At 36.4% G+C, this 15,281-nt stretch overlaps 1 pseudogene; it reads left to right on the forward strand.

The window, feature by feature from the left end:
• Positions 1–823: 823 nt before the first annotated feature.
• Positions 824–1,234, forward strand: LOC102543863 (large ribosomal subunit protein P1 pseudogene; annotated as a pseudogene).
• The last annotated feature ends 14,047 nt before the right edge of the window (positions 1,235–15,281 follow it).

Here is a 15,281-nt window from a genome sequence, read left to right on the forward strand (position 1 = left end):
TTTCTCCGTTTACTGTCATATCTTCATGTTTGTTTTTGTGACATTTTAGCTGCTTGAACGTCTTTCCTTTCTCATCAGTGGAAGTCTATCACATACTTTATTCTCACCCATTTCTGAGCTTCCCACAGTGGGACTTTGCTCTGCAACAGCTGTAATAGCTCCATTTCACTGCCAGTTGAAATGTCTGCCTTCGCCACTGATGAGGGCAGGGAGCCTACTTCTGTGTCCCTCGTGACACTCAGCATACTGCTTTATAAGTAGGCGATCAGGAAGGCATTGACAACTTACACATCAGCTAATGTATATTGTGTGTAATCCTAAGATAAAAGAATATAAGAACTTAAAGGGGTTTTGAAGAACATGTACTTCATTACTTTAGAGGTGTGAAAACTGAAGTTGGAACTTGCCCAAAGATACTGAAATCTGTAGTTGCATTCCTGAAATTAGACTTTTTTTGAGTATTTGTATGTACATTTGTGACTGTTATAGTAATAATGTTGCATTTTGATTTGTTTTGGTGCTCACTTTTCATGTCAAATTTGCCCTGTGTTGTATTTTTCAATGATAAGAAGGATTATGCTTTTTATAGGAATTGATCTTTGACTCACTAATCATTCCGATCATTTCATGACTTCTAAATTTAGTTTGAAATTACCATTATTGGCTACAATTTCATGAAACAATTCTTTCATCTTTTTGCTATACTAATGCTGTATTTACACCTCATTAAAATTAATGTAAATTATTAAAGGTTTTGAGTGTTGATATTGCACAAAATACTGAGGGCCATCTAGAATTAGATAGATTTTCTCTTTCCTCAGCTGCCGCCAAGGTGCTCGGTTCTTCTGAGGGAACTAAGGCTGCGTTGGGGTGAGGCCCTCACTTCATCCGGCGACTAGCACCGCGCCCGGCAGCGCCCGCCTGGGGCTCTCCCGCGCCATGGCCTCGGTCTCCGAGCTCGCCTGCATCTGCTGGCCCTCATCGTGCACGATGAAGAAGTGACTGTCACGGAGCACAAGATCAACCCCCTCATTAAAGCAGCCGGAGTGAACTTCGAGCCTTTCAGGCCGGGCTTGTTTGCAAAGGCTCTGGCCAACGTCAGCATCGGGAGCCTCATATGCAACGTGGAGGCCGGTGGGCCCACCGCCGCCGCCGCTGCCGAGAAGAAAGTGGAAGCGAAAAAGAAGAGTCCAAGGAGTCTGATCACGACATGGGCTTTGGTCTTTTTGACTAAATTTCTGTAGGAACACATCCAATAGAAAGCTGAGCCCTTAAAAAAAAAACTCTCTAGTGGGTTATAGATTAATAGTTATAAAATCAGCGCTACACCTTTATGAAAACCTCACCTTAGAATTGAATATTCTAAAATATACTGACCATTTTTTATGAAGAAGAGTTTTAACAGTTTCTTCTGTCAGAGGTTGAGATAATGTAGGGTATTTCCTGAGAAAGGTTGTGATACAGACAGACAAACCAGAGACTTGCGGAACATAGGTTTCATCATATGGCCTGCTTAGTTCGTTGAAAACTGCTTATTGTGTGAATTCATTATAAGGTGGACTAACACACTTAACTCTGGGACTTGGGTTCTGTAACTTCAGGCTGATTGTTTCATCTTTAATACTCAAGTGAGTGTATCAGATTTCCTTATCACATGTAGGAAAAATTATACTCTGTGGCATCACTCAGTTTCTTTATTGCCTTTCTGGAAAACTTTTTCCTTGATGTGATATTTTACATTTGGCAGTAATGTGTCAGTTGGAATAAAATTAAAATAGGTAAGTGTTGTAATAGTTCTGTTTTTTAACTCAAATCTTGAATTTGAAATCCTAAATCTCACCTTTACATTTTGATGTTTCAAAATGAGCTGTAAAAGTGGCCATCTTTGGCTGCTGAACTTGTGAAACATGAATCACTGAAACCTAAACTAAGCCTCAGGAAACACTCTGCTTCTGAACCACAGATGTAGATCTATGTGCTTAACTCTACGTTATTTCCAAATTTCAAGAAATACATTACAATCCAAACACTAATAGGCAGTTGAGAAATCTATTAATACAACGATAGCCAGAAGCTAAAATAACAGTTTTGAAAAGTGAAAAAAAGAAAAATTAAGTTCAGAAACATATTCTTCTTGATCAAAAAAGTCCTCCAAGTAGAGCTGCTTTTTCTTCAAAGAGAATCTTGTTTGTTTTGGGTGAACTTGCTGCTGTTATTTTATCATTTTTTTTTTTTTGCTGTGCTAAGGATGTGTGAATTTTTTAATTTTCATTTTTAACTTAAAGTTAAAAAAAATTTTAATATATATTTATTGATGGTATTTTATCTTTAGTGACAAAATCACATAGCAAACACCTGCAGTGTTGTGTGTACGTACAAATACTGTTGTTTTGTTTTCCCCAATGTATCATAGGAAGCACTTTTTCTTCTTTTTCCTTTTTTTGGTCTTGGCAAATGTAGTCATAAGAGAAAGGTGGGGAACTCATTAGATAAAAATGTAACTTTTTACAGTCATAGTACTGTGAAAAAAAACCCAACATTTAAAATTTTAAAGAAACAAATATTATGAAAAAGTGAAAGAGTATACAAAGAAAACAAACCCAAAGTATGTCTTTGGCAATCTACCATTTTGCTGAAATTAACTTATTAATGAATGCAATATTGCTTTTTCAGAATGGTATTCATTCACACACAGCGGCACTGGATGTACCCTTTTGCATGTGCCTGAGTGTTAGTGTGTAAATACAACCACATGAAGATCAGTGATCAGATACAGATACAGAGCAGATACAGGCCAGGAATGGCTCTTCTGTTCTCTTTTCTGTTAAGAGGCTTATGGACAGTTTCCTGTGCCTGATTCTCAGGTCAAGGGTAAAATTTTCTGAAGATGGAGCCTGGAGAAGTGAACTCACTTGGAGAAAGACATGATTTTGACAGTATCATGCCAGGAACACCTTCTCAAGGTTGAATTCTCAGCTTATACCTTTTGACTTTTAATTCCTATCCTCTGTGTGGCCCCTCATAAAACTAGATTTAACTTTACAACTAGAACCACTTTCAAATATTGCTGCCACAAGGTACAAAAAATACTAATTGACATTTGTAACTGACACCGGGCTTTTGAGATGTAAAAAACACATTTTCACATTTCCTATCAAATTAATAGATTCAAAGTAAAAGTTAAAATGATATGAATTATTTAAATTATTTAATATTCCTAAATCATAAAAAAATTCAATGAAAATGATTACCAAAACAATCAGAATGTTAAACTGACAAAGCACTTTTAATGAAATTTAGGCCTTTCAAGTCAAACAGAGAGCTCAGTTGCCGAGTTGGATTGTTATGCTCTCTATGTGACTTATGTTCTCTACTATGTATTTTCTGTTGCTCAAGTACTAATTATACTCAAAAATTGCTATAGTAGAATAATTCTCAGAGAGTGTTTTAGGAAGCTATTTTACTTCATAGAATTTAGAATTTTGCCATTTGTTAACCTTCAACTTATTTCATTAGTAACTGATGTTTATTTTTAAGGGTCTGCAGGGGGGAAGGGGTGGGAAGGGACAGACTGGGAGTTCAAAATTTGTAGATACTGACAGGCATATGTAGAATAGATGAACAAGTTTATACTGTATAGCACAGGGAAATATATCTAAGATCTTTCATCATGGTAGCTCACAGTGAAAAAGAATGTGACAATGAATATAGGTATGTTTGTGTATAACTGAAAAATTGTGCTCTACACTGGAAATTGACACAACATTGTAAATGACTATAACTCAATAAAATAAAATAAAAGAGTCTGATAAATTTGGGTTCTAAAGAAGAGGTTATCAGGAAGTAGTTCATGGTAAGTAATTTGGAGCTGTTAAAATCATTGAAGTCATCTCTTGTTCCCATTCTATGCCCATTTTATACTTGTATGTCTATTCCACTCACTCTTTTTGATCACTGTGTCCATTTCACAACTCATTAATGTGCTTCTAAAGGCAGGATTAGGAAGAAGACTGAAAAAATCAAATTAATTCCCCTGTCTTTTTTTTTTTAATTATTGATAAAAACTAGAGAAGGATATAAACAAACTCTTAATACTTGAATACATTTTAAAATTATGCTTTTTTTAAAGGCCAAACGTCATTATTAAAATAATTGAGTGGTAACTGTATTTTAAAAATCACTTTCTTCTGAAATGTACAATATATATTTGTTCAAATATAATAACTATCCAAATATTTACTATCTCTGGAATTGAATTTAAGCTTTAGTAAAAATATACTCATAAATTTGGCCTGAAATTAAACATAAAGAGTTGCAAAGCTTTGTTTTTAGGTCAGTGTTTGGAATCGAGTTTTCCTTAGAAACGTGAAAAATGGGGATTTGGTCCCAGTTTAACCAAAGTGCTTTTTAAAAAATACTGTTGAATTATATTAATTAGAAATAAAATGAGTTTTGATTTTTTGGAACAGAGGAGGTGCTGCAGAGTGGAAGAAGTAATGTGTTCTTTTCCTGATAGACAGTGAACCTATAAGAAAGCTTGAAATACATATTTTCCCTTATTCTGTACTCCTTTTATATGTTTAAATTGTTTCTTTTCTATAAACCATGGGGATCTTGCAGTTTATTGCCCCCTATACCTATTTTGGTATTGCTAGTGCCTTTTTTTCTTATTGTTTCAAAATGTTCCTATTCACTTTTTCCAAATAAACTTATATTCCTAGAGTGAAAGTAATTATATCTATCTGTTAAAAGCATTGATGCAATTCACATTATTTTTTGTTCTGCTTTTTAAAGAAAATGTTTACTGATTCATTCATATGTTTAAATAAATGAATTTTAGGATAGGAAATATTTGGCACAGTTCTCAGCCACCACCTCCAAAGTATTTGAAGTTTTTTTTTTTTTTTTACTGTGGTTAAGAAACCTCAGTGTCACATTTAACATAGTAACTATTTTTAAGAGTACAATTTAGTAGTATTAAGTACATTTGCGTTGTTGTGAAACAGGTCCCCAGAAGGCTTTCATCTTGCAAAACTGAAACTCTACCCCCATTACATGGCAACGCTCCACTTTCCCCTCCCCCAGCCTCTGGTAACCACATTCCACTTTCTGTTTGTATGAATTTGGCTACTTTGGAGACAGTATTTATCTTTTTGTGGCTGGCTTATTTCATCTAGCATAATGTCCTTAAGGGTCTTCTATGTCACAGCAAGTAACAGAATTTCCTTAATTTCTAAGGTGGAATAACATTCCATTGGATATGTATACCGTATTTTGTTTGTTCATTCATTTATTGATAGACATTTGAGTCACTTGCACCTCTTGGCTACTGTGAATAGTGGTGTCATGAACATGTGTCTGCAAATGTCTCTTCCAGACCCTGTTTTCCTTTCTTTTTAATATATACACAGCAGCGGGATTGCTGGATTAGGTGGTAGTTCTAGTTTTAATTTTTTGAAGAGGCTCCATAATGTTTTCTCAGGAGCTGCACTATTTTACAGTCCGGTCAACAGTACCAAAGGGTTTCAGTTTCTCCATATTTCACTAACATGACTTATTTTCTGTTTTTTTTTTTAATTTTTTTGATAGTAGCCTCTCTAATGTGTGTGACATGTTGTCTCGTTTTGGTTTTGACTTGCATTTCTCTGATGATTAGTGATCTTTTTATATGCTTAGCCATTTGTATATCATCTTTAAAGAAATCCCTATTCAAATCTTCTGCCCAGTTTAAAAATCAGATTATTGCATTTTTCTGCTGTTGGGTTGTAAGATTTCTTTATATATTCTGGCCTTTCATCAGATATATATTTTGCAAATATTCTCCCTCCTTTTCACTCTGTTGACTATTTCCTTTGCTCAGCACAAGATTTTTAGTTTGATGTGGTCCCCCTTACCCATTTTTGCTTTTGTCATCTCTGCTTTTGGTGTCATAACCAAGAAATCATTGCCATAGTCAATGTCACCAAGTTTCCCCTTTGTTTTCTTCTAAGAGTTTTATGATTTGGGAATTTTATGTTTAGATCTTTAATCTATTTTGAATTATTTTTTGTGAATGGCCTTGATAAAGGCCTTTGTTTTTTTGTACATGGATAGCCAGTTTTCCCAACATCATTTGTTGGAAAGATTGTCTTTTCCCCATTGAATAGTCTTGACCCTTTTGTTAAAGGTCTCTCAGAATATACACTAGGATTTATTTCTGGGATTCCTATTCTAGTCCATTGGTCTGTAGGTCTGTCTTTTTGCCAATACCACACTGTATTAGTAACTTCAGTTTTGTAATATATTTTGAAATCAGGAAGTGTAAGTCCTCCAACTTTGGTTTTTGGGCTTTTTTTTAAAAAAAAAAAAACTTTTGGCTATTCAAGGTCCTATAAGATTACATATGAATTTTAGAATCTTTTTTTTTTTCCTATTTTCACAGTAGATGATGTTGGGGTTTTGGTAGGGATTGTGTTGATCATTTTGTGTGGATATCTTAGCAAATTAAGTCAATCAGTCCATAAATATAGATTGTTTTTCCATTCATTTGTGTCTTTTTAAATTTCTTTCAGTGATTCTTTGTACTTTTCAGTGTATAAGTCTTTGGCCTCCTTGGTTAAGTTTATTCCCAAGTATTTTATTCTTTTTGATTGTATTTTAAATGGAATTGTTGTCTTACTTTCCTTTTCAGATGGTTCACTGTTGCTGTATAGAAATGTGACAGGTTTTTTGGTGCTGATTTTGTATCCTGAAGTTTTGCTGAATTCCTTTATTAGTTCTGACAGGGTTTTAGTGGACTCTCTAGGATTTTCTACGTATAAGATCATGTCATCTACAGAAATGATTTTCCTTTCCTTTCAATTTGATGCCTTTTGATTCTTTTCTTGCCTAATTGTGCTGACTAGGATTTTCAATACTATACTGAATAGAAACAGTGACAGCTATTATCCTAACTTAGATGAAAAGCTTTCACTTTTTCACCATTGACTATGATGTTAGCTGTAGGCTTTTCATGCATTACCTTTTATGATGAGGTACTTTCCTTCTATTACTAGTTCATTGAGTGCTTTTATCATGAAAGGATGTTGAATTTTGTCAAATGCTTTTTCTGTATCAATTAGATGAACACATGGCTTTTGTCCTTCATTCTGTTATTGTAAGTATTTGAAGTTTTATAGTTTATTCTATTCTGAACCAAAATAGTATATAAAAGTTTTAGTGTTTTCATCAGTGTTGACCATGAGCAGATTTAGGTACTTACTGTGAGAAGAACAGGACAGGATACAAGGGACATTTTGTATGTGTAGGTAATTTGTAATGTAGATGCTTGCAAACTGGCACTGCCCATTTTTAATTAATAAAAGAGTACTAACATTTTATGAAATTTCATAAAAAGCATAGTTAATTCACTCTTCTACTGTAGGGAAAACAAATGAAAGTTATTAAGTGACCCCATCTATGGTCTTTCTGAGAGAATGTTCAGAAGAGCCTACATTCCTTAATGGCCTGGATGTTGAGGGAGAGACTTCTTAACTTTTTGACCGTAAAGAAAGATCAAAAGATTGGGTGATTGACCACATACAAATGGAAGGCAGTTTATCTCAGTAGACTGAATGAACCAAAATTCATCATTCTATTGTCTAAGTTTGAATATATCTACTCCAAGATGTCCTTGATCCTTTTAAATGGACTCTTTTTTGAAAACTGGAAAAAAAACCCAAAACTTTTCAAAGATTACAATTTTTTTTAGAAATAGAAATAGAAAATGGTGAACACTTTGTTAGTATTGAAGTACTGCAGAAGTTGTAACACTCCATTAATGTGAACTTCCCTACTTAATGTACCTGTTGATTTGTGCAGCAGAGGTGAAGAATGACTTTTCTCAATGCTCCCCTGTAGCTCACCTTCCCCTTCAGTTGCATTGGCCTGACAGGAGTGGCATCTTACTAAGTGTGTGACAGCTCTCATGTTTGACGGTCAATTCCCATGAATCATTAGTTCCCCATCCCTCTCTTCATCACAGATAGTATACATATGGAGCTGTGTAGAGACTTACATTTAGTTTTAAAGAGTTTCATTCTGTATTTGAGTAATTGGGTTTTGTATAAAGATCACTATCCTCACCTAGAAGCTAGGGTGGTTAGTTATAAATCACTCATAGATCATGTCACATCTCTGTTTACCATCCTCCTCATATTAAGAGTTTTCCTTGGGAAAGTTAAACTTTCTGTCTGGCACTCAAGCCCTTTACAGGTCCTCCCATCTCAGGCTGTTGTATTTGTTAAAGTCCTTTCTCTCTGTGACTCTCTGCTCCCAGTTACCCATGTTTCCCTCACCTTCACTTCCTTCGTGTTTGGCTAAAATATCAGTTTCCAAGTGAGTTTTTCTTTCAACACTGTATTTACAGGCTGTCCCATCAGTGGATAACCAATATCCATCTTCTCTTTCTTGTGATAGTACCTGTCACTCTCTCAGTTATCAGTCTTGTCTCAGGAATTTCTCCTTCTATTAGAATGTGAAAACCAGAAGGAGGGTAATTTTTGTTTCTTTTATTTATTGTTATAAATCCAGGCCTATAACAATGTTCAGTAAATACTTCTTAAGAGAAGAAGTAAGTAGAACTAAAGTGTTGTTCTTTTAATCTGCATCTTAAGTACAATTTATTCCACTATAAATTTTGGGAAAAACCTGTCATGTCATTCATTTCAATTTAAAAGATTTTTAAATAATTGAATCTCTTAATTTAAAACATTTTTATAAAAAGTATTTCTTTTTTGGAAAATTCTGATATACACGCTCCATCCTCACCAGTTGGAATAATGTCCCAGTCCATTTAACTTTAAGCTCAGTACTTTCCTTAGAGTTGTAAATGTAGATATTTATTGCAAAATTAGGCTGTATCTTTAGTGCACTAGGTTCAGAATGTTTAGTCATGCATATTAAGAAAATTAGCAAGTTTCTATCACAACCTTGGGTGCAAAACAATTCAGTATCTGTAGCTTAGCACTGTCAGGGCCTTGCTTAGTTTTTTTTTTTTTTTTTGGCTTATCAATTTTACCATGAAGTTTTTACGTTGTATGTCTATGTGTGTGTTTGAGTGTGTATATGTATCACAAAATTATTTTGCTTTAAACTATTCTAAAGTTTGACACTTTGTTTTTCCCTGTTCTTTTAACAAATACTATAATACGTGAACTTCTCAAAATACTTCGGTTAAATTAACAGTTTAATTTAAAAAATCAATATACATATTTTGTTTCACTTTAACAATTTTAGTAATTTGAAAATATTTATTATAAGCTGTTCTTAAGAAAATAGCACTCGATGAGGAAGAATTGTTTCACAAATTAGGAAGGTAACTCTTTTTAGATCTTGAGAGACCAAAAAAACTTAATAGGGGGCTATATAGAATTTTAGATTTTGTACATATAATATACATTTCTAAGAAAGAAGTGAATGCTGTCACTGACTTTATGCTAGGCATACACATTTAACATGCAATATGTTTCTACTTTGATGAAAGTGTTTTGAAAGTCTGGCACACTGTTTAAATCTCAACTCTGATATATTTCTCCTTTGATTGACTTGAGTTTGGGGAAAAAACCTATTTGTAAGGAATATATGTGTCAATGTGGTGGCTTATAAGTAGCTTGCTTCTGATTTTTTCCAGGGGATGTTTCTGGACTCTATTCTCCACTCTCATGATGATAATGGCATACATCCAGCAATTGGTCAGCAAATGTGATTAAGCAAAGGAGATACTGCACAGGCAAGGAAGCTGTGCAGATGTCCAGGTATTTCACCATCCAAACTCAGAAATAGAGCTGTGCCTGACTGTGCTCTTCCAGACAAATGAGCCCCAGTTTACTCAGCTGTCTACTTGCCTCCATGCTGGTAAGGGACTGATATATTCAGTTCAAAGTAACTAATCATAAAATGAAATGAGAGAACTCTGGAACACTTATAGGGATAACTGAAAATAAATTGCTAGAAATCATATTTCAAGTACAAGGATAGTAAGCTTTATTTATTTTTTTGCTTTATAAGAGCAGAAAGCATGGTCATTTTATACTTGTTATTAAATAGTTGCATGACTTCATAGTCTAATTGTGTTTCCTTGCCAACGTAGAAAAAATATTCCTTATTTCAACTTCAGAATTGAGCCCTGAAAGATTTTTCCTTGCAAGTACTGTCATTAATAGTATATAAATTTAAACTTTATTAGGTGGAATTTATAACTTTGTTGCAAAAAAAATTAGTTCTAACCACAGTGCTAGTGAACTATTTACTGTATGTTTGCTACCAGATAAAGTAGTGAACAAAGATTAAAGGGAGGTCTTAATAACAATGTTCTGGGGAACACTAATGCTGTACTGGTCCAAGAAAGAAAAGCATCTGCTTCCAAATTGGAAATCCTGCATACTCTGTACAACTCCTGTGTACTCAAAATGCTTTGAAATAGCTTGTATCAAAGATACATGCTTAACTTTGCTTACCACAGCTTTTCCTCCATTTTCTTTTGTTGATGGAGTCCTCTTTTTGCCTGATACTTAACGTGTAGAATTCACTTTTGGAAATGTTGTTCCAGGTACTAAGATCACAAGTGGTAAAATAACTATAAAATTTTAATTGTCTGCTATTCTAATTCAGAGATATGATGGGTATATTAATCACTGAAGTTTTACATAGTTATTTTATGTCTTTTTTTCACTTTTACTTTTCTTTTTAATGTTAGCAGTCATGGATAATCATTGTTCATATCCATTAACTCGTCAGGGGTTGCAAGTGTTCATCTTTTTTTGTTGTTTGTTTGTTTTATAAGAGGGAAGTAATTAGGTTTATTTATTTACATTTGGAGGAGGGACTGGGATTGAACCCAGGACCTCATGCATGCTGGGCATGTGCTTTACCACTAGAGCTATGTTCTGCCCCCGTTTTACATAGATTCTTATGTTTAAAATTTATTTCCATACATTTAATTATTGGTAGTTATATTAAGTTTACTGGGATTATTGGTATCAGTTGAGGAAACTTTCTTTGTAGGGTACAGGAGAGGGCTAGCTAATTGATTAACAAAAATGTAATATTTGCTCATTGACATATAGTATAAAACACTTTAGTTGAGCAAATTAACACTCAATTTCAAGCAGAAAAATAGTGAGTTGGTTGAATAAACTCAGAAAATAACTAGGAAGTTGACAGTTCATTATGGGTGATGACATCTGATTCATCAACCTTTGGTCCAGTTATTGACAGATTACCTAGAAAGAGAGAAAGAGTTTACAAAATAAGGTCTGGTGTATCTCAGCTTTAATACAGAGAGGAGAGGGTTGTATTACTGAATATCCCTTTGGAGTCTGGCTTTTTCCTTTGTTAGAAATTGCTGGAGAACACAACCAGTCAGAAGTGCCTGGTTACTTTTTACTCCAATATTTTTCTCCTTATTGATTTATACTCGAAGCTCTATTAAGATCTAACCTGTCCTTTATAAAGCTATTCCTTAGAACTTAATCTTGAAAGGAGTACTGAATGGGTTCACACTAAAGTATACAAGGTTGTGGCTTGTCAAGTAGGACCCTGAGTCCCAAAGGGCAAGTTTCTGAAAGGCAGGTAACAAATAGGAGGCAGACTGTAAATACTGTCACTTCTCTTTTGATGATACAGGAAATGTGTGCTTATCAACTGGAATATGAACAACAATAAAAATGTGTATATTTTCAATTCCCTTAAAACAATATAAACTATTATCTTTGTGGGATTTTGTAGGTGATAAAGAACTTGTAACCCGGGAGACAGAGAAGATGGCGGAGTAGAAGGACGCTTGTAAGTCACCGTCTCCCACAAATACACCAAGACCCACATACATCTACAGACCCACTCAGCCAACCAGAGCACCTGCGGAACTCCGACAGAACATCACCCTCTTCAAAAGATTAAAATGCCAAAAATCTGGTAGGAGAAAAGGAAAAAACAAAGAACAAAAGGCAAAGCAGCGCGGGACGGGTCACGCGGGGAGGGAGCAGCAAAGGAGGACTGGCGCTCGCTCGCTGGGTCTCCTTTTTCCAACTGAGAGGCCAGCGGGATGGAGGGGGAGCCTCCGAGGCTCGGATCTGTGCAGAGTAGCCCTTGTCTGACAGAACTAAGTTAAACGGGCACAGAGCATCCCCCCGACACCCAGCCTGAGACACGGGCCAGCAGTGGCGGGCAGGGCCAGGCTGCACAAGCCGGGCAGAGGACAAGGGAGGCTGCATGGAAGCAGCCCTGTGGGACTGCAAGGGGCTGGGTGCTGTGGCTGTGGGTGCACAGGGCAGAACAACCTGGGCCCTCCATAAAACAGTAAGGTTGACGTGCTCTCGGGAGAAGGGTGCTTACCTCCATCTCTGAAAACCCGTGGAAACTTTTCGGGGAAGAGAGGCGGGGCCAAGTCACAGTCGCCATATCGTCCGGTGCTGAGCACCCAGGCGGGGGCAGGGGTGAAACCTGCATCCACACCGAAGGGCTTAGCAGCCTCAAAGGCCAGACTGAGACGGGCCTACAGGCAGGGGCAGATAGGATCCTTCCATCCTGGTCCCTCAGAGAACTTGCTCCACAAAGAAAAACAAGGAACTGGGATTTGGCTCCAAGCAGGGACAAGGCTGTCCCTCCATCTTCCCTGAGCCCACCCGTGGAGCGCGACCAAGGCGGAGCGCCGAACAGGGTGGCACGCCAGCTAGGGTGGCGCGCTGGCAGAGCGCGCAGCCGCACAAAGCAGCGGAGCTACTGGCGGTGCAGGCAGAGGGAGAGTGGCCCCCCACATTTCAGGCAGGAACACAGCCCCTGACCGAGGGGCTGGGAGGGGGCATGACCCGCCCTCCTGCCTGGCCAGTCTGCAACATCTGACTGCAGCATCCGGAGGGGCAGTGACCCGCCTGCCCACAGCAGAGGAGAGCTGCACCTGACCCCGTGTTAGGAGGAGGCGCGATCTGCTTCCCTACAGGTGCTGGGAGCAGCACAGAACAGGGCGCCAACGGACGGCCTCGGAAAACAAAAAGCTGAGCTTCCAAAACAGGACGAAGACTGAAAGACTTCACATTAAAAGCACACAGACTCCAGGAGAACACCGACAACCCCTCTTTTTTTTTTAAACCTGTTTTTACCTGTTCTATTTTCTATTACTCTCTTAATTTTTACTTGTTAATCCATTTCTATTTCTCTAGGGTTTTGATGTCCTGTTATTGATTGGACACAGGCTTCAGATACATCTATTCATCTCCCCCCACTTTTTTTTAAGGTTTTAAAGGACGTCTCAACCCGATTAATACTCTGCTTCAACTAGCTCTTCTATTATTCATTATACACTGTTTTCAAACCCGCTTTCTCCCTTGTTTTAAAATTCTTTCTCTCTCTCTATTTTTACTTTTTTTCCCTAAGTTCTATTCGTAACTAGGCATTAGATAGATAAAAATCTTAAGATCCAAAATAGACAACTGATACTCCATAAACCACAGTGCCAGAGAGATATGAGCAAGATGAAGAAGCAGAGAAACCCTTCCCAATTAAAAGAACAAGAGAAATCCCCTGAAAGAAAGATCAATGAAATAGACATCGATAGCCTACTAGATCAAGATTTCAAAAAAGGAGTGATCAAATTGCTGAAGGAATTGAAAAAGATACTGTTTAGAGATATAAAATATGTCAAAAATGAAATTGAAGCTATAAAGAAGAGCCAAGTAGAATGGGTAAACTCATTGACAGAGATGAGGAATGATCTAAAAGCTGTGCAAAGCCGACTAGATAATGCAGAGGAACGAATTAGTGATCTAGAAGACAGGGCAATAGAAAGGACCCATTCAGAAGAACTACAAGATAAGCAAATAAAAAATAATGAAAATAGCATAAGGGACTTATGGGATAATATAAAATGTTCCAATCTTCGCATAATAGGGGTCCCAGAAGGGGAAGAAGGATCAAAGGGGATTGAAAAGGTTTTTGAAGAAATCATGAGTGAAAACTTCCCAAACTTAAAGAAGGAATCAGATATCCAAGCACAGGAAGCTCAGAGGGTCCCAAACAGGAAGAACCCAAATAGACCCACACCAAGACATATCATAATCAAGATGGCCAGAGTCAAGGATAAAGAAATGATTCTAAAGGCAGCAAGAGAAAAGCAAAGAGTAAGTTACAAGGGAACCCCCATAAGGCTCTCAGCTGATTTCTCTACACAAACACTACAGGCCAGAAGGGAGTGGCAAGATATATTCAAAGACCTGATTGAAAAAAGATGCAGTCTGGGATACTATATCCAGCAAGGCTATCCTTTAGGATAGAAGGACAAATAAAGAGTTTCACAGACAAAAAAAAAAAAAAAGCTGCAAGAATTTAGCAACACTAAGCCCATGTTAAAAGAAATATTGAAAGGGCTATTCTAAATAAAAAAGCAGCAGGATGCTACAGAAATGAGAAACTCACAACTGGAAAGGTGATAACTCATAAATTACAAATAAACAAAACACAAAATTATAAAAGAAGAAAGAAGACATACAAATCACTGAGAGTGAGAGAGGGAGGCAGGGAAATATAGAATATTATTTTCTTTCTTTTTAAAATATTTTTTTAACAGTAAGATGGGTTTGAGATCAAGTTACTATCAGTTTAATGAAAACAGTTATAGTAATAGGTTAATAGATTTACAAAAAAGGGTAACCACAAGTCAAAAATTTACAAGGGAGTCACAAAAATTAAATAAAATCCATGATAATACAAAGGAAAATTACCAAACCACAAAAGGAAGAAGAAAGGAACAAAGAGGATATATCAATTCAACTGCAAAGATAAGTTCAAAATGGCAATAAACACACATCTATCATTAATTACTGTAAATGTTAATGGATTAAATTCTCTAGTCAAAAGACATAGAGTGGCAGACTGGATACTAAAGCAAGAACCTTCAATATGCTGCATACAAAAGACCTGCTTTGGGAGAAGGACACATATAGATTGAGAGTGAAAGGATGGAAAAGGGTATTCCATGCAAATGGAAAAGCCAAAAAAGCAAGTGTTGCAGTACTGATTTCAGACAAAATAGACTTTAAAACAAAGGCCATAAAGAAAGATAAAGAAGGACATTTTATAATGATTAAGGGAGTGATACAAGATGAAGATATTACACACATTAATATATATGCACCCAATATAGGAGCACCTAAGTACGTACAAGAATTACTAACAGAGATAAAGGGGGATATTGATGGGAATACAATCATAGCTGGAGATTTTAACACTGCATTAACATCACTAGACAGATCTACCAGACAGAAAATAAA

The sequence above is a fragment of the Vicugna pacos genome, chromosome 31 (assembly GCF_048564905.1).
Source record: "Vicugna pacos chromosome 31, VicPac4, whole genome shotgun sequence".
Taxonomy (NCBI): domain Eukaryota; kingdom Metazoa; phylum Chordata; class Mammalia; order Artiodactyla; family Camelidae; genus Vicugna; species Vicugna pacos.